The following is a 19743-nucleotide window of genomic DNA, read 5'->3' as shown; positions in this document are numbered from 1 at the left end:
GGAGACTCTATAACGTCCATGAAACGAGGAGGTAATAGGTTCAAACTTCTGTGCAAACAGGAGGTATACTGGAATTTTCATTTAAATACTTATTCCAGAAGGATTAACCCTTTCAGTGGTGTCATTATAATTACCATGTCACACCCCCCTGGGTGAGTTTTTAAATTAATCACCTGCTTATTTGCCAGGGGTTTCATGTGCTGGGTGTCATGCTCATTGCCAAGGGTTTCACGCGCTGGGTGTCATGCTCGTTGCCATGTGTTTTACGCTCTGAGTGTCATGCTCGTTGCCAGAGGTTTCATGCTCTGGGATCCATGCTCGTTGCTAAGGGGGTGTATACGTGCTAGCTCGCCAGCACTGAAGTTCCCCCCCCCCCTCTTCCTTAGTACTCCATTCGGGGGGGGGGAGAGGGGGGGTTTGGTTCACGGAATGACGCGGTTGAGTTATTACATGACACCCCGCCCCGGAACACATGACTAGGGAAGAGGGGGAGCAGAATGCATCCACAAAGTGCCACGGCTCGCCTGCCATTTGAAGCTGCACTGCCTGTCGGATTTGGCTGGACATGCCCTGGAAATCTTCCAGGATAGCCAATATCGGCAGTGCAGCTGGCCCCAGTGTTTTTTCGGGCATACCACTGAAGTGGCTAAATGAGACATTGGAGCTAAACACTAGTCCCTGATAAACACTTATTAAAAAATGTCCCCTTGTTCCTTTTACATGCTCCCCGATAAGATCAAGAAAGCTCTTTTATTAACATCTAGTGATCCAAAAGGTTCCGCAATCCTATATTCCCAATTATATCAGCCTTTTCATTATCTTTTTTGTCCTTTATTTTTTTGATCTAATAATCATTAGAGATCTTATGACTTTATTTTTATCATCAAAATTTAATATTTGGATATACTAATACAGGAGACATTTAGTAGGACTTTATCTAATTTAAATGAACTGACTATACCATTCTCAATGAGAGATAACAAAATTGTAACATATGTCCATTGGCGTTTCTATAATAGGTGCAAAATGTGCACCTATTTTAATACTTACCATTCCAGAGTCCAGTACCGGGTGCTGCGGTCGCGACAGAAATCACCGCCAAAATGGCCACCGCACATGCGCAGTAGCCAAATTGGTCTTCGGATCATGGCGGACACCATGTCTCCAGAGGCCTGCGCATGCACAGTAGACTCCGGCACTATCTACAGCGCCGTTCAGAGGAGAGGGCCAACCAGGAGGTGCACACGGGCCCCCTCCTCTGTAGAAACGCCCCTGTATATGTTATTATTTGCACTGGACTATTTGCACAAGACTCTCGTATTTGCACGCATATAATAGTGGGAAAATCAGTGTAAATTACAGATTGGACCATTTGTGTGGTCCGGTTACCTAGGTGATTGATGTTTCCGAACTATGGGGGTCATTCCGAGTTGATCGTAGCTGTGCTAAATTTAGCACAGCTACGATCAGGCACTCAGACATGCGGGAGGATGCCCAGCACAGGGCTAGTCCGTCCCGCATGTCAGTTCCGCCCCCCCCCCCCCCCCCCCTGCAGAAATGCAAAAGCATCGCACAGCGGCGATGCTTTTGCATCTCAGGAGTTACTCCCGGCCAGCGCAGCTCCTGCGGCTGGCTGGGAGAACCTCCTCGCTGCCCCGGGTCGCAGCAGCTGCATGTGACGTCACGCAGGCGCCGCGGCCCCCCCCCCCCTACGGTCCGGCTATGCCTGCGTTGGTCGGACCGCGCCCCCTAAACGGCAGCTTAACGTCGCCGTCCAGCCCTCTCCCACCCAGCGATCGCCTCTGACTCAGAGGCGATCGCAAGGCAACGGCGGCCTTCACCCGTCTTGCATACGCCGGAGCACTGCGGCGCATGCGCAGTTCCAACCCGATCGCTGCGATAAACTACAGCGAGCGATCGGGTCGGAATGACCCCCTATGTCACCCAAAATCTTAGGGGTACATTTACTAAGCAATGATAAGAGCGAAGAAGTGAGCCAGTGGAGAAGTTGCCCATGGCAACCAATCAGCACTGAAGTAACATCTATAATTTGCATACTATAAAACGATACAGAGCTGCTGACTGGTTGATGGGGAAATTTCTCCACTGGCTCACTTCTCCATTCTCATCACTGCTTAGTAAATGTACCCCTAAATCTCTTTGCGCGTTACATCTGCCCCACCTGCAGTGCAACATGGTTTTGCTCATTAGCATACCCTCCAACATTTTAACACATAAAAATAGGTACAAAGTAGGAAAGGGGGCGTGGCCACGGGTAAAGTGCTTTTCCTATACTTTCAATGGAAGTTTGGAGAGCCAAAAATCGGTACAGACCATAAAAAAAAAAAAAGGTACTGTACCTGCTAAAAAGGTACAGTTTGAGGGGATGGATTTGTGTGCTTTTTTTATTTTTTTATTTTGGTTTGCTAACAAACCTGGCACTTTCTCAGGGATTCGGTGAAAGCCGGACCGGACCTCCCCTTTGTCCCTTTGGTGGTCAGAACATATAGACTACAACTCCCATGAATACATAGGGCCACTGAGACCAATCACATGACCAGAAGTTAATCATTTATTCTTGCATACCTTAATATGTATAATATACTTTAGAACCTTTAGAAACCGATGGGTTTGTTATTAAACCTTATACGTTTATTTGTGGGGCATTCCTTCAATGTATTCCTCCTTTAGATTCAGTATTTGAATAAACTACAATTCCCATGACCTCCCTTGCCATTACTTCAAACTTTTGAAGCAATGGATTTAATTTTCTGTTATTCCTGCAATCCTGAATGTGTAAAACATTTCTCAGGCTCTTTACAAACCGATAGGATCATTATTAAACCTCATAGATTTTTTTTGTGGGACATTCCTTCAATATATTCATACTTTTTAGTCTATATCTGAATAGACTACAATTCCCACGATCCCTTGAGACCATTACTTCCTGGCTTCCTGGATGCAATGGCTTCAATATTATGTTATTCCTGCATTCCTGAATGTGTATAACATCCCTCAGACCCTTTATAAATCGATAGGTTGTTATTAAACCACACACATTGTTTTTTTGGGGCTTTCCCTTAATGTATTTGTCCTTTATAGTCTGTATCTGAATAAACTACAATTACCATGATCCCTTGAGGTCATTACTTCCTGGCTTCCTGGATGCTATAGCTTCATTAGTATGTTATTCCTGCATTCTTGAATGTGTATAACATCCCTCAGACCATTTAGAAATATATGGGTTGATTTTAAACCCTGTACATTTGTGTGTGGGGCGTTCCTTGTAGCCATTAATCTTTTACAGTCTTTATCTGATTAAACTACAAATCCCATAAACCCTTGTGGCCATTACTTCCAGACTTCCTGATTGTACTGAATTATAAGGTACTCGCTCTATACACAATTGTACAGTATTGTTTTAATTTGCACTTTTTAGGTGTACTACACACTGAGGTAAAAAATAAGATTGCGTGTACCAACTATAAAACTGATTTAATATTTATTAATGGTGCAGTTGTTTCTAACTTGATTGAGTTCCAAAGGTGTGGGAACGTACTAAAATGAATGACACTCTGGTCTGCATACATGGAATGCCAATTGACTATAATGGGAGCAGATTGAATTTTTATGTGTATTTCAAAAACTCTTAAACCTATGTACTATATCTTCAGCACACTTCTTCCTAAGGTGATGTCACACATTTTACATGCAGATTGACGTGGAATGACGGCTGTTTACTATGGAATGACAGCTGTTTTATTTGCTATCTATAAGCAAAAATAGCATTAAAACATTGCATATGTCCTGTATAAAACCCCAAAATGTGTTATGCTCCCCTAAGCTCACTAACTAATATTTTTCCACATGCGTCCGCCTACATCTGTACCCTTCTATATATGTCACATAATGCGGAATGATAGCTGTTTTCTATGGAATGACAGCTGTTTTATTTGCCACCCCTAAGAAAAATAGCATTAAAGCAGTGCATATGTCCCATTTAAACTCCCGATTTTTCTATTATTCCCTAAGCGCACTCACTAATGGTTTTCCACATGCGTCCGTCTACATCTGTACCCTACTATATATATATTGGTATCCGGTTGATAGATAGACAGTGTCTAGTTAGACAGTCAATATGTTAGATAGACATTAGGTCGACAGGGTCAAAAGGTCGACATGAAAAGGGTAGACAGTACAAAAGGTCGACAGGGTCAAAAGGTCGACATGAACATGGTCAACAACAAAAAAGATGGACAAATGTTTTTTTTTAAATGTAACATGTTTTTGGACTATTTCATACCTTCTCTATCCATGTCGGCATAGAGTTGGTTATAAACCTTGTGGCGAGCGCACCGAGGCCGAAGCGTGGCGAGCGAAGCCTTTCTACAATTGGGGGTCTCAGATGACTAAACTATCCACAAAGATGCAAAAAACATGGTGTCTACCTTTTTCATGTCGACCTGTTGACCTTTTGTACTGTATACCTTTTTCATGTCGACCTTTTGACCCTGTCGACCTTTTGACCCTGTCGACCTAATGTCTGTCTAACATATGGTGTCTATCTATTGTCTGTCTATCTTTTATACCACACCCATATATATCACATAGGGGGTAATTCCAAGTTGATCGCAGCAGGAATTTTTTTTAGCAGTTGGGCAAAACCATGTGCACTGCAGGTGGGGCAGATATAACATTTGCAGAGAGAGTTAGATTTGGGTGGGTTATTTTATTTCTGTGCAGGGTAAATACTTGCTGTTTTATTTTTACACTGCAAATTAGATTGCAGATTGAACACACCTCACCCAAATCTAGCTCTCTGTGCATATCTGATATCTGCCTCCCCTGCAGTGCACATGGTTTTGCCCAATTGCTAACAGAATTCCTGCTGCGATCAACTTGGAATTACCCCCATAATGTGGAATGACAGCTGTTTTATTCGCCACCCCTAAGCAAAAATAGCATTAAAGCAGTGTAGTGTCCTGTATAAAACCCCCAATTTTTCTATGATCCTCTAAGCACACTCACTAATGCTTTTCTCTTACGTCCTAGAGGATGCTGGGGACTCCGTAAGGACCATGGGGTATAGACGGGCTCCGCAGGAGATAGGGCACCTAAAAAGAACTTTGACTATGGGTGTGCGCTGGCTCCTCCCTCTATGCCCCTCCTCCAGACCTCAGTTAGATCTTGTGCCCAGAGGAGAATGGGTGCACTGCAGAGAGCTCTCCAGAGTTTTCTGTTGAAAAAGAATTTTGTTAGGTTTTTTATTTTCAGGGAGTCCTGTTGGCAACAGGCTCCCTGCATCGTGGGACCGAGGAGAGAGAAGCAGGGCTGGCTTGTCAAGTTGGGCACTGCTTCTAAGTCTACTGGACACCATTAGCTTCAGAGGGAGTCGGAACACAGGTCTCACCTGGGGTTCGTCCCGGAGCCGCGCCGCCGTCCTCCTCACAGATGCCGAAGATAGAAGCCGGATGAGAAGGCAGAAGACATCAGATCTTCATGAGGTACCGCTGCGCGCCATTGCTCCCAGTCACACACACAGAGCAGCATTGAAGGGTGCAGGGCGCAGGGGGGGGGGGGCGCCCTGGGCAGCAATATTCCTCACTTTTGGGCAAATTCAGATAGATTAGGCTGCGGAGGCAGTAAATCTAAGATCCCCCGCCATTTTAATAGAAAAGTCACTGGGACCGAAGCCCACCGTCGGGTGGGCGGGGCTTGATCCTCAGCACTAACCAGCGCCATTTTCTCCACAGAAGCTGCATGCATGAACGCTGGCTCCCTGGTCTCTCCCCTGCTGAACTTCACAGGCTGGAAAAAAGAGGAGGGGGGCACATTAGCGACGCAGTGAGTGGGAATTGGTATATTATATATAAAAAAGCGCTATCTGGTCATATTTTTTCCAGTGTTTTTAAGCGCTGGTGTGTGCTGGCATACTCTCTCTCTGTCTCTCCTAAGGGCCTGGTTGGGGTTTTGTCCCCTTATAGGTTAATCCCTGTGTGTGTGTGGGGTGTCGGTACGTGTGTGTCGACATGTCTGAGGCGGAAGGCTTCTCCAAGGAGGAGGTGGAGCAAATGAGTGGTGTGTCCCCGTCGGTTGTGCCGACTCCGGATTGGATGGACATGTGGCATATGTTGAATGCAAGTGTGGCATCTTTACATAAAAGGCTTGATAAGGCTGAATTAGGGGGGACATCAGGGGGTCAGTCCTCGGATTGGACCGACTCACAGGGCCCGTCGGGGTCTCAAAAGCGTCCCTTAACACAAGACACTACTACCGACACGGATTCGGACTCCAGTGTCGACTACGACGAAGTAAAATTGCACCCTAGGGTGACTAAAACTATTCAGTGTATGATTGTGGCAATAAGGGATGTGTTACATATTGAGGATGAACCCTCGGTCCCCGACACAAGGGTACACATGTTTAAGGGAAAGAAACAGATTATTAATTTTCCCGCATCTCATGAATTAAATGATTTCTTTGGAAAAGCTTGGGAGACTCCGGAAAAGAGACCGCAGATCCCCAAAAGAATTTATATGGCATACCCCTTCCCTAAGCAGGACAGGGAGATTTGGGAATCATCCCCCACTGTGGACAAGGCCCTGACGCGCTTGTCCAAGAAAGTGGCGCTACCGTCTCCTGACACAGCGGCCCTTAAGGACCCTGCAGATCGCAGGCAAGAAACTACCTTAAAGTGTATTTATTCTCATACGGGTGCTGTGCTAAGACCGACAATTGAGTCGGCATGGGTGTGTAGCGCAATTGCAGCTTGGACAGATGAGCTGACAGATCACTTTGATAATATGGATAAGGATACTATATTCTTAACTCTAGCCCACATAAAAGACGCAGTCTTATTTATGAGGGATGCTCAAAGGGACATTGGATTGCTAGCTTCTAGGGCCAATGCCATGTCTATCTCAGCGAGAAGATCCTTATGGACTCGCCAATGGACGGGTGATGCGGATTCCAAAAAACATATGGAAGTACTACCCTATAAGGGTGATGTATTGTTTGGGGATGGGCTGACGGACCTGGTTTCCATAGCTACAGCAGGTAAATCAAATTTTTTACCATATATTCCCCAACAGCAAAAGAAAGTAACACCCTATCAGATGCAGTCCTTTCGGTCGCACAAGTCCAGAAGAGGTCGGGGATCCTCTTTCCTCGCCAGAGGTAAGGGCAGAGGCAAAAGAGCACCTGCTTCGGCAGGTGCCCAGGAACAAAAGTCCTCCCCGGCTGCTCCAAAACCCACAGCATGACGCTGGGGCTCCCCTGAGGGAGTCCGCACCGGTGGGGGCACGTCTTCGACTTTTCAGTCAGGCCTGGGTCAGTTCAGACCTGAATCCCTGGGTGTTGGAAATAGTTTCCCAGGGTTACAAATTGGAATTCGAGGAGGTACCCCCGCGCCGATTTTTCAAATCGGCCCTACCAGCTTCCACATCGGAAAGGGATATAGTGTTAGCTGCAATTCAAACGCTGTGTATACAGCAAGTGATAATCAAGGTTCCCCTGCACCAGCAGGGAAGAGGTTACTACTCAACCCTATTTGTGGTCCCAAAACCGGACGGTTCGGTCAGACCTATTTTGAATCTGAAATCCCTAAACCTGTACATAAAAAGATTCAAATTCAAAATGGAATCACTCAGAGCGATAATAGCCAAGAGACCTGCTAAAACCGAAAAGGGTGTCAGTTCACCAATGCACGCGAGTTCTGGGAAAAATGGTGGCGGCCTACGAGGCCATTCCCTTCGGAAGGTTCCATACAAGGACTTTTCAATGGGACCTTCTGGACAAGTGGTCTGGGTCCCATCTGCACTTACATCGGAAAATAACTCTGTCCCCAGGGGCCAGAGTGTCTCTCCTGTGGTGGTTGCAAAGTGCTCACCTGCTGGAGGGTCGCAGGTTTGGAATTCAGGATTGGATCCTGGTTACCACGGACGCGAGCCTCCGAGGATGGGGAGCGGTCACACAGGGAAAAAATTTTCAGGGTCTTTGGTCAGACCAGGAGTCCTGTCTACACATCAATGTGTTGGAACTCAGGGCCATTTACAACGGCCTTCGACAAGCGGAGAGTCTTCTTCGAAGCCTACCGGTTCTGATTCAATCAGACAATGTCACAGCAGTGGCTAATGTGAACTGCCAAGGCGGGACAAGAAGCAGAGTCGCGATGGCGGAAGCCACAAGGATTCTTCGCTGGGCGGAAAATCATGTAAGCGCTCTGTCGGCTGTCTTCATTCCGGGAGTGGACAACTGGGAAGCAGACTTCCTCAGCAGACACGATCTCCATCCAGGAGAGTGGGGTCTTCATCAAGAAGTCTTTGCAGACATAACACATCTTTGGGGAACTCCTCAAATAGACATGATGGCGTCACGCCTCAACAAAAAGCTTCGGAGGTACTGTGCCAGGTCTCGGGACCCTCAGGCAGTGGCAGTAGATGCTCTGATAACACCGTGGTTGTTCAAATCGGTCTACGTGTTTCCTCCTCTTCCTCTCATCACAAAAATGTTGAGGATCATAAGGCAAAGAAACGTACAGACAATACTCGTTGTCCCAGACTGGCCTCGAAGGGCCTGGTACTCAGATCTACAAGAGATGCTCACAGGAGATCCCTGGCCTCTTCCTCTGAGGGAAGACCTGTTGCAACAGGGGCCCTGTGTATTTCAAGACTTACCGCGGCTACGTTTGACGGCATGGCGGTTGAACGCCGAATCCTAGCGAAAAAGGGGATTCCGGAAGAGGTCATCCCTACTTTAATAAAGGCTAGGAAGGAGGTGACGGTTAAGCATTATCGCCGTATCTGGCGAAAGTATGTGTCTTGGTGTGAGACCAAGAATGCACCTACGGAAGATTTTCATCTGGGTCGTTTTCTCCACTTCCTACAGACAGGAGTGGATATGGGCATGAAATTAGGCTCTGTTAAGGTACAGATTTCGTCCCTCTCGATTTTCTTTAAGAAGGAATTGGCTTCTCTTCCAGAAGTCCATACGTTTGTAAAGGGAGTGCTGCATATCCAGCCTCCTTTTGTGCCTCCAGTGGCACCATGGGACCTGAACGTGGTGTTGCAGTTCCTAAAATCACACTGGTTTGAACCGCTTAACAAGGTTGAGTTGAAATTTCTTACCTGGAAGGTGGTCATGCTGTTGGCCTTGGCATCAGCAAGGCGAGTGTCTGAATTGGCGGCTTTGTCACACAAGAGCCCCTACTTGATTTTTCATGTGGATCGAGCTGAATTGAGGACACGTCCGCAATTTTTGCCTAAAGTGGTTTCTTCGTTCCATATGAATCAACCTATTGTGGTGCCTGTGGCTACAAGTGACCTGGAGGATTCCAGATCCCTGGATGTAGTCAGGGCCTTAAAGATTTATGTAGCCAGAATGGCTAAAATTAGGAAAACAGAGGCTCTGTTTGTCCTGTATGCTGCTAATAAGATTGGCGCTCCTGCTTCGAAGCAGACTATTGCTCGCTGGATCTGTAATACGATTCAGCAGGCTCATTCTACGGCTGGATTGCCGTTACCAAATTCGGTTAAAGCCCATTCCACTAGGAAGGTGGGCTCTTCTTGGGCGGCTGCCCGAGGCGTCTCGGCATTACAGCTTTGCCGAGTGGCGACTTGGTCGGGGTCAAACACTTTTACTAAATTCTACAAGTTTGATACCCTGGCTGATGAGGACCTAGCGTTTGCTCAGTCGGTGCTGCAGAGTCATACGCACTCTCCCGCCCGATTGGATGCTTTGGTATAAACCCCATGGTCCTTACGGAGTCCCCAGCATTCTCTAGGACGTAAGAGAAAATAAGATTTTAAACCTGCCGGTAAATCTATTTTTCCTAGTCCGTAGAGGATGCTGGGCGCCCGTCCCAGTGCGGAAACTCTGCAAGACTTGTATATAGTTGTTGCTTACATAAGGGTTATGTTACAGTTGGAATAGGTCTTGGACCGTTACTGTAGTTTGTTCATACTGTTAACTGGTTATGTATGTTCCAGGTTACATGGTATGATTGGTGTGGGCTGGTATGAATCTTGCCCTTGGATTGCTAAATCCTGCCTTGTATTGTCCATCTCCTCTGGGCACAGTTCTCTAACTGAGGTCTGGAGGAGGGGCATAGAGGGAGGAGCCAGTGTACACCCATAGTCAAAGTTCTTTTTAGGTGCCCTATCTCTTGTGGAGCCCGTCTATACCCCATTGTCCTTACGGAGTCCCCAGCATCCTCTACGGACTAGGAGAAATAGATTTACCGGTAGGTTTAAAATCTTATTTTCCACATGCATCTACCTACATCTATACTCTACTATACATGTCACATAATGTGGAATGATAGCTATTTACTATGGAATGACAGCTGTTTTATTCGCCACCCCTAAGCAAAAATAGCATTAAAACAGTGCATATGTCCGATATAAAACCCCCGATTTTTCTATGATCCCCTATGATCCCCTAAGTGTGGCCCAAGTGAAATAAAAGTGGGAGAGAATTTATAGTGCACATATATGTCGCAGCGCCGTATAGAGAAACAGGGATGGCTATCGCTGGGACTTCCCTGAAGTTGGTCTTGAGTGCCCGTTTGAAGTTTTGTACAGAGGTGGACAGTCTGAGGGGGAGAGGTAGGGAATTCCAGAGAAAGGGAGCAGCATGTTATAAATCTTGGAGCTAGGAGTGGAAGGAAGTAATCAGAAGACAGGAGAGCCGGCGTGCATTAGCAGAGCGAAGAGGACGGGTGGGAGTGTAAAGGGAGATAAGGTCAGAGATGTAAATGGGAGAGGAGTGGGTGAGGGCTTTGTAAGTGAGTGTGAGAAGCTTGAAATGGCTTGAATCTCACACCCTATTACATTTTGCCCCAGGTATTCTACTGGGGATGGCGGGTTGGAAAATTGGCCAAATTAGTGTAACATTAATAATGTATTAATGTTAATGTATTGGTGAAAATATTTGTTTAAAAAAATCCTATGAAATACTGTCCTCAACAAACACATGAATAACACTCTGCAGCCTCTAAACTTTTACGTTTGCAAAGGTTTTCTGCTGTATATTGTGATGTAAGCACTGGAGATGAGAGATGCTCAAAAGTTTCCAACTACTGTAGCGTGAACTGCTCATCAATTCAATGGCCATGAACACGCTGGTGTACAATACCTAATTAAACCAATTCACATTTCTCTGACGTCCTAGTGGATGCTGGGTACTCCGTAAGGACCATGGGGAATAGACGGGCTCCGCAGGAGACTGGGCACTCTAAAGAAAGATTTAGGTCTACCTGGTGTGCACTGGCTCCTCCCCCTATGACCCTCCTCCAAGCCTCAGTTAGATTTCTGTGCCCGGCCGAGCTGGATGCACACTAGGGGCTCTCCTGAGCTCCTAGGAAGAAAGTATATGTTAGGTTTTTTATTTTCAGTGAGACCTGCTGGCAACAGGCTCACTGCACCGAGGGACTAAGGGGAGAAGAAGCGAACCTACCTAAGTGGTGGTAGCTTGGGCTTCTTAGGCTACTGGACACCATTAGCTCCAGAGGGATCAAACACAGGACCCGACCTCGTCGTCCGTTCCCGGAGCCGCGCCGCCGTCCCCCTTACAGAGCCAGAAGCAAGAAGGTCTGGAAAATCGGCGGCTGAAGACTTCTGTCTTCTCCAAGGTAGCGCACAGCACTGCAGCTGTGCGCCATTGCTCCTCATGCACACCACACACTGCGGTCACAGATGGGTGCAGGGCGCTGGGGGGGGCGCCCTGAGCAGCAATATTAACACCTTGGCTGGCGGACTGGCACCATATATAGCCCCAGGGGCTATATGGGTGCTTATTAACCCCTGCCAGAACTTTTTACAATAGCGGGAGAAAGCCCACCGAAAAGGGGGCGGAGCCATCTCCCTCAGCACACTGGCGCCATTTTTCCTTCACAGTTCCGCTGGAAGGAAGCTCCCTGGCTCTCCCCTGCAGTCCTGCACTACAGAAAAGGGTAAAAAAGAGAGGGGGGGCACAAATTAGGCGCAGTATAAATATATTATGCAGCTATAAGGGGAAAACACGTTTATCCCTGTGATATATAGCGCTCTGGTGTGTGCTGGCATACTCTCCCTCTGTCTCCCCAAAGGGCTTTGTGGGGTCCTGTCCTCTGTAAGAGCATTCCCTGTGTGTCTGCTGTGTGTCGGTACTGCGGTGTCGACATGTATGAGGAAAATGATGTGGAGGCGGAGCAAATGCCTGTGAATGTGATGTCACCCCCTGCGGGGTCGACACCTGTGTGGTTGGACTTATGGAAGGAATTGCGTGAAAGTGTCAACTCCTTACACAAAAGGTTTGACGACATAGGACAGCCGGCTACACAGCTTGTGCCTGTTCCAGCGTCTCAAATGTCATCAGGGGCTTTAAAACGCCCGCTACCTCAGGTGACAGATACAGACGTCGACACGGATACCGACTCCAGTGTCGACGATGATGAGACTAGTGTACCCTCCAATAGGTCCACCCGTTACATGATTGAGGCAATGAAAAATGTTTTGCACATTTCTGATAATACCCCAGGTACCACAAAAAAGGGTATTATGTTTGGTGAGAAAAACTACCTGTAGTTTTTCCTACATCTGAGGAATTAAATGAGGTGTGTGAGGAAGCGTGGACTTCCCCCGATAAGAAATTGATAATTTCAAAACGGTTATTGGCAGCGTACCCTTTCCCGCTAGAGGATAGGTCACGTTGGGAAACACCCCCTAGGGTAGATAAGGCGCTGACACGCTTATCAAAGAAGGTGGCACTACCGTCTCCGGATACGGCCACCCTGAAGGAACCTGCTGATAGAAAGCAGGAAGCTACCCTAAAAGCTGTTTACACACACACGGGCATTATATTGCGACCAGCGATTGCATCAGCTTGGATGTGCAGTGCTGCTGCTGCGTGGTCAGATTCCCTGTCGGATAATATTGATACCATGGATAGGGACAATATTTTGCCGACGATTGAGCATATAAAAGATGCAGTCTTATACATGCGTAATGCACAGAGGGATATTTGCCGACTGGCATCAAGAATAAGCGCTATGTCCATTGCCGCCAGAAGGGGGTTATGGACTCGGCAATGGTCTGGCGATGCCGTCTCTAAGCGGCACATGGACGTTTTGCCCTATAAAGGGGTGGAACTGTTTGGGGATGGTCTTTCGGACCTCGTGTCCACAGCTACTGCTGGGAAATCGACCTTTTTGCCACAGGCTGCCCCACAGCAAAAGAAAGCACCGTATTATCAGGTACAGTCCTTTCGGCCCCAGAAAAGCAAGAGGGCTAGAGGCTCATCCTTTCTGCCGAGAGACAAAGGTAGAGGAAAAAAGCTGCAACACACAGCTAGTTCCCAAGAGCAGAAGTCCTCCCCCGCGTCCGGTAAGTCCACAGCATGACGCTGGGGCTGCTCAGGCGGACCCGGGGACGGTGGGGGCCCGGCTCAGGAATTTCAGCGCTCAGTGGGATCTCTCACAAGTGGATCCCTGGGTTTTTCAAGTAATATCTCAGGGGTACAAGCTGGAATTCGAGACGTCTCCCCCCCGCCGTTTCCTAAAATCTGCCTTACCGGCAACTCCCTCCGCCAGGGAGGCGGTGTTGGTGGCTATTCAAAAACTGTATTCACAGCAAGTGATTGTCAAAGTACCCCTCCTTCAGCAAGGAAAGGGTTACTATTCCACAATGTTTGTGGTACCGAAACCGGACGGTTCGGTGAGACCCATCTTAAATCTAAAATCTTTGAACACTTCTATCAAGAGGTTCAAGTTCAAGATGGAATCGCTCAGGGCGGTTATTGCGAGCCTGGACGAGGGGGATTACATGGTCTCCCTGGACATCAAGGATGCGTACCTCCATGTCCCCATTTACCCTCCTCACCAGGAGTACCTCAGATTTGTGGTACAGGACTGTCACTATCAGTTCCAGACGCTGCCGTTTGGGTTGTCCACGGCACCGAGGGTCTTTACCAAGGTAATGGCCGAAATGATGATACTCCTTCGCAAGAAGGGAGTTTTAATTATCCCGTACTTGGACGATCTCCTGATAAAGGCGAGGTCCAAGGAACAGTTGGTAGTGGGGGTAGCGCTTTCTCGGGAAGTGCTACAACAGCACGGCTGGATTCTCAATATTCCAAAGTCACAGCTGGTCCCGATGACACGTCTTCTGTTCCTGGGAATGATTCTGGACACAGACCAGAAAAGAGTGTTTCTTCCAGTGGAAAAAGCCGAGGAGTTGTCATCTCTAGTCAGAGACATCCTAAAACCGGGACAGGTGTCGGTACATCAATGCACACGAGTCCTGGGAAAAATGGTAGCTTCGTACGAGGCGATTCCATTCGGAAGGTTCCACGCAAGGACTTTCCAGTGGGACCTGTTGGACAAATGGTCCGGGTCCCATCTCCAGATGCAACAGCGGATAACACTGTCGGCAAGAACCAGGGTGTCGCTGCTGTGGTGGAATACAGGACTGGGTCCTGGTGACCACGGATGCCAGCCTTCGGGGCTGGGGTGCAGTCGCACAGGGAAGAAATTTCCAAGGACTGTGGTCAAATCAGGAGATTTCGCTTCACATAAATATTCTGGAGCTAAGGGCCATTTACAATGCCTTAAGCCAAGCAAGACCCCTGCTTCAGAACCGGCCGGTACTGATCCAATCAGACAACATCACGGCGGTCGCCCATGTAAACAGACAGGGCGGCACAAGAAGCAGGAGGGCAATGGCAGAAGTCACAAGGATTCTCCGATGGGCAGAGAATCATGTGTTAGCACTGACAGCAGTGTTCATTCCAGGAGTGGACAACTGGGATGCAGACTTCCTCAGCAGGCACAACCTCCACCCGGGAGAATGGGGACTTCATCCAGAAGTCTTCCAGATGCTGGTAAACCGTTGGGAAAAACCACAGGTGGACATGATGGCGTCCCGCCTCAACAAAAAGCTAAAAAGATATTGCGCCAGGTCAAGGGACCCTCAGGCGATCGCTGTGGACGCTCTAGTGACACCGTGGGTGTACCAGTCGGTTTATGTGTTTCCTCCTCTACCTCTCATACCCAAAGTACTGAGGATAATAAGAAAGCGAGGAGTGAGAACTATTCTCGTGGCTCCGGATTGGCCAAGAAGAGCTTGGTACCCGGAGCTTCAAGAGATGCTTGCAGAGGACCCTTGGCCTCTGCCGCTCAGACAAGACCTGCTGCAGCAGGGACCCTGTCTGTTCCAAGATTTACCGCGGCTGCGTTTGACGGCATGGCGGTTGAATGCCGGATCCTAAGGGAAAAAGGCATTCCGGAGGAAGTCATCCCTACCCTGATCAAGGCCAGGAAGGATGTCACCGCAAAACATTATCACCGCATTTGGCGAAAATATGTTGCTTGGTGTGAGGCCAAGAAGGCCCCAACGGAGGAATTTCAACTGGGTCGATTCCTGCATTTCCTGCAAGCAGGTGTGACGTTGGGCCTCAAATTGGGGTCCATCAAGGTCCAGATCTCGGCCCTGTCGATTTTCTTCCAGAAAGAACTGGCTTCACTGCCTGAAGTTCAGACTTTTGTCAAGGGAGTTCTGCATATTCAGCCTCCTTTTGTGCCCCCAGTGGCACCTTGGGATCTCAATGTGGTTTTGGAGTTTCTGAAATCACATTGGTTTGAGCCACTTAAGACTATGGATTTAAAATATCTCACGTGGAAAGTGGTTATGTTGTTGGCTCTGGCTTCGGCCAGACGTGTGTCAGAATTGGCGGCTTTGTCCTGTAAAAGCCCCTATCTGATTTCCTATATGGATAGGGCAGAGTTGAGGACTCGTCCACAGTTTCTCCCGAAGGTGGTATCAGCTTTTCACTTGAACCAACCTATTGTGGTGCCTGCGGCTACTAGGGACTTGGAGGATTCCAAGTTTCTGGACGTAGTCAGGGCCCTGAAAATTTATATTTCCAGGACGGCTGGAGTCAGGAAAACTGACTCGCTGTTTATTTTATATGCACCCAACAAGCTGGGTGCACCTGCTTCTAAGCAGACTATCGCGCGCTGGATTTGTAGCACTATTCAGCTGGTGCATTCTGCGGTGGGACTACCGCAGCCTAAATCTGTAAAAGCCCATTCCACAAGGAAGGTGGGCTCATCTTGGGCGGCTGCCCGAGGGGTCTCGGCTTTACAACTTTGCCGTGCTGCTACTTGGTCAGGGGCAAACACGTTTGCAAAATTTTATAAATTTGATACCCTGGCTGAGGAGGACCTGGAGTTCTCTCATTCGGTGCTGCAGAGTCATCCGCACTCTCCCGCCCGTTTGGGAGCTTTGGTATAATCCCCATGGTCCTTACGGAGTACCCAGCATCCACTAGGACGTCAGAGAAAATAAGATTTTACTCACAGGTAAATCTATTTCTCGTAGTCCGTAGTGGATGCTGGGCGCCCATCCCAAGTGCGGATTGTCTGCAATACTTGTAAATAGTTATTGTTACAAAAATCGGGTTGTTATTGCGAGCCATCTGTTCAGAGGCTCCATTGTTATCATACTGTTAACCGGGGTTCCTATCACGAGTTATATGGTGTGATTGGTGTGGCTGGTATGAGTCTTACCCGGGATTCAAAATCCTTCCTTATTGTGTCAGCTCTTCCGGGCACAGTGTCCTAACTGAGGCTTGGAGGAGGGTCATAGGGGGAGGAGCCAGTGCACACCAGGTAGACCTAAATCTTTCTTTAGAGTGCCCAGTCTCCTGCGGAGCCCGTCTATTCCCCATGGTCCTTACGGAGTTCCCAGCATCCACTACGGACTACGAGAAATAGATTTACCGGTGAGTAAAATCTTATTTTTTTTGTAAACCATGGTTTTTATTGATACAGTAGTTCAGTAAATGTGTACACAATAAGATGGGCATACAAAGTACCATAACAGGAAAACAGAAGGCCCAATTAAAATTTGTGGTTCGAAATTGAATTCATGGTTTACTGTTCACACTAAAATTATAAATTTTAAATATATTTATTTTGAAACACTATTTAAATAAATTTTGTAAATAATTGAAAATATCGCTCACCCCCCCTTCACACATCATGTCAGGAGAGAGAGGACATTGCAGCTGCCCCTCTCACCAGCACAGCACACAGCTGCGTGTGTGTGTGCTGAGCTGGGGAGAGAGGCTGCTATTGCAGCAGTGTCCTCTCTCTCCCCGCCGCCACTGTCTGCAACGGGGTAGGGGAGGCAGTGGGACCCGGGCTCCCCCTGAGCCTCTCCAACAGGCCAGGGTAAAGAGTACCCGCTCCCCTCGGTGTCACTGGGTAGCAGCAATGAGGAAAGAGAAATACTCTTTGTGTTGAGGGCACAAGGTCTCTGATCTACATTATATAGATAGTGGAGCTACTGACTGATTTCTTTGTTTAAGTTGTAAAATACTAGATACAGCAGAGGACATACTGCCAGGTTCATCAAATATAGGTTTGATTGAAGAAATAAATGATTTTGAATTTTCCATAATCTGATTATTCCTTTCAAAAAAATGTGAGGCCCCGGCCAAAGACTGACCCATCAACAGAGAAAAATGAACAAACTGTACTGTAACTTTAGCTAGCTGTGACACAATTTTATGCTGAGATCACCCAAAGTTTATACTGTGAGGGTGGTTCAATATAAGGTAACAAGACCTCTTACGTGAGTAATGATCTCTATTTCATTTTACTTTCTCACCAGTCCAGAACAGTTGACTACTATTTCCTCGCATGGCTATTAGACTGTGCCTCATATCAGTCATTCTGTACCAACATTAGTTGTAAGATGGTGGGGCTGCCAAAAACATGGTCAAACATTGAGGTGTGTAGTGTGATCAGATTTCTGCATCTAAGGGCACATAAGCAGCTGAAACTCAACGCCAACTTGTCAAGGTGTACACTACTAACATGACATATCATTGAAACAGGTTTGTGTTTGGTGCACTGCCTTTGATAACGGTAGGACAGACGTTCAAGATGAGCAGTGATACGACCGGTTAAGCATGTCCTTTCTACAGCCGTGACCTGGCACTGAGTGATTTCCATCTTTTGGACTATTGGAGAAGCACCTGGGTGGAAGGTGATTCGCAACTGACGGTGAAGTTCTGCAAGCCATCTTGTCCTGGCTTTAGGCACTTGACACCGATTTCTTCTTTGCCAGGATAGATACCTTGGTGTACAGTTGGAACAATTGCTTAAACAAGTATAGGGGCTATGTGGAAAAATAATCTGTAATAAGGCAATACTATTGATTATACACGTATGTATGAGTTGAATAAATATACGCAACAAGAGGTCTTGTTACCTTATTTTTCTGTAGCGGGGTACACTGTGTTCCACAGGGAATACATCAGGGTGTAGAGATGGATCTTGATCCAGAGGCACCAACAGGCTAAAGTTTTAGACTGTCCCAGGGTGCATTGCGGGGCCTCCTCTATAGCCCCGCCTCCAGGCACTGTGAGCTCACATTTAGAGTTGGTGCCTGCATGAAGCAGGTCACTTAACAGTGGGGGGCTGCGCTAGGCAGCCCTGAAAAAGCTTTTTAGAAGACTTCAAGGGCTGCAGCACTTCATATGTCAGTGTGACATACTGTGCTGCGGCGCCATCACCTCCCCAGCGACGTCGCATACTCCTGCTGGCTCTGTTCCCGGGTGCTTGCGGCGGAGACGCTCCGGTTCCTAGACACACCACCGCAGTCGCTCTCCTGGATCGCGTGGCTGCTACTAAGGGAGGAGGTAAGAGGGTCCCCCAGGCGGGACCCGCCATTAAATTGCGTTCCAATCAGACAAACCGCGACGCTGGCGTGGACACTGTGAGAAAGCAGGGACCCCACTATATCCACCAGGGCATTGGAGCACAGGTCAGATAGTAAAATATCCACTTTAATAAGGCTCCATGGCACCCAGTGGTGAGGACCAACATAGGGGAAAAGGCGCTTGACCTGTAGCCCCTCCCCCAGCTCCGGGTGCCATCTACTGCTGGTGTTCCCACCCTGGAGCTGCCTTACACTCTCCCTCACTCCCTGACTGAGACGCTGGGCGCCATCTTCTCACAGTAGCTGCGACAGGTCTCCGGGACTGCAGGGCAAGGTCTCCTCTGTAAATCCACCTGATTCATCACCGCTGTGATTTTACAGACACTTAAGTATTCTACATGTAATTTTAAGACAGTGGTGGTCAATCCGAGTTGTTCGCTAGCTGCATTCGTTCGCTGTGCAGCGATAAGACAAAAAAACGGCACTACTGCGCATGCATATGCGGCGCAATGCGCACACGCGACGTACTATTACAACGGATGATGTAGTTTCACACAGGGTCTAGTGAAGCTTTTCAGTTGCACTGCTGGCCGCAGAGTGATTGACATGAAGTGGGTGTTTCTAGGTGTCAACTGACCGTTTTCAAGGAGTGGTCCAGAAAACGCAGGTGTGCCAGGAAAAACGCAGGCATGGCTGGGCAACGCAGGGCGTGTTTGTGACATCAAAACAGGAACTGAACAGTCTGAAGTCATCGCAAGCGCTGAGTAGGTATTGAGCTACTCTAAAACTGCACATAAAATCATTGCTGCCGCTCTGCGATCCTTTCGTTCGCACTTCTGCTAAGCTAAAATACACTCCCAGTGGGAGGCGGCATAGCGTTTGCACGGCTGCTAAAAACTGCTAGCGAGCGAACAACTCGGAATGACCACCAGTGTTAGTTAAGAACAAGTGTACCTCTACCAGAATATATTGTACGAGTATTCTGATATGTACATCCGGTCACGGACCGCGCATTGTTTTATATATATATATATATATA

General features: G+C 47.7%; 1 protein-coding gene across 1 annotated transcript in view; it reads left to right on the top strand.

Annotated features, from left to right (window-relative positions):
- Window positions 1–3317: 3317 nt before the first annotated feature.
- Window positions 3318–19743, top strand: part of LOC134909865 (amine sulfotransferase-like) — a 211438-nt gene continuing 195012 nt past the window's right edge. The window contains exon 1 of the mRNA XM_063917192.1: window positions 3318–3387. The gene's annotated coding sequence lies outside the window, so the exon portion shown is untranslated. The remainder of the gene's footprint in view (window positions 3388–19743) is intronic.

The sequence above is a fragment of the Pseudophryne corroboree genome, chromosome 4 (genome assembly GCF_028390025.1).
Source record: "Pseudophryne corroboree isolate aPseCor3 chromosome 4, aPseCor3.hap2, whole genome shotgun sequence".
Taxonomy (NCBI): Eukaryota; Metazoa; Chordata; class Amphibia; order Anura; family Myobatrachidae; genus Pseudophryne; species Pseudophryne corroboree.
The sequence above is the reverse complement of the archived record's forward strand: the minus strand, read 5'-3'. Positions and strand labels throughout refer to the sequence as shown.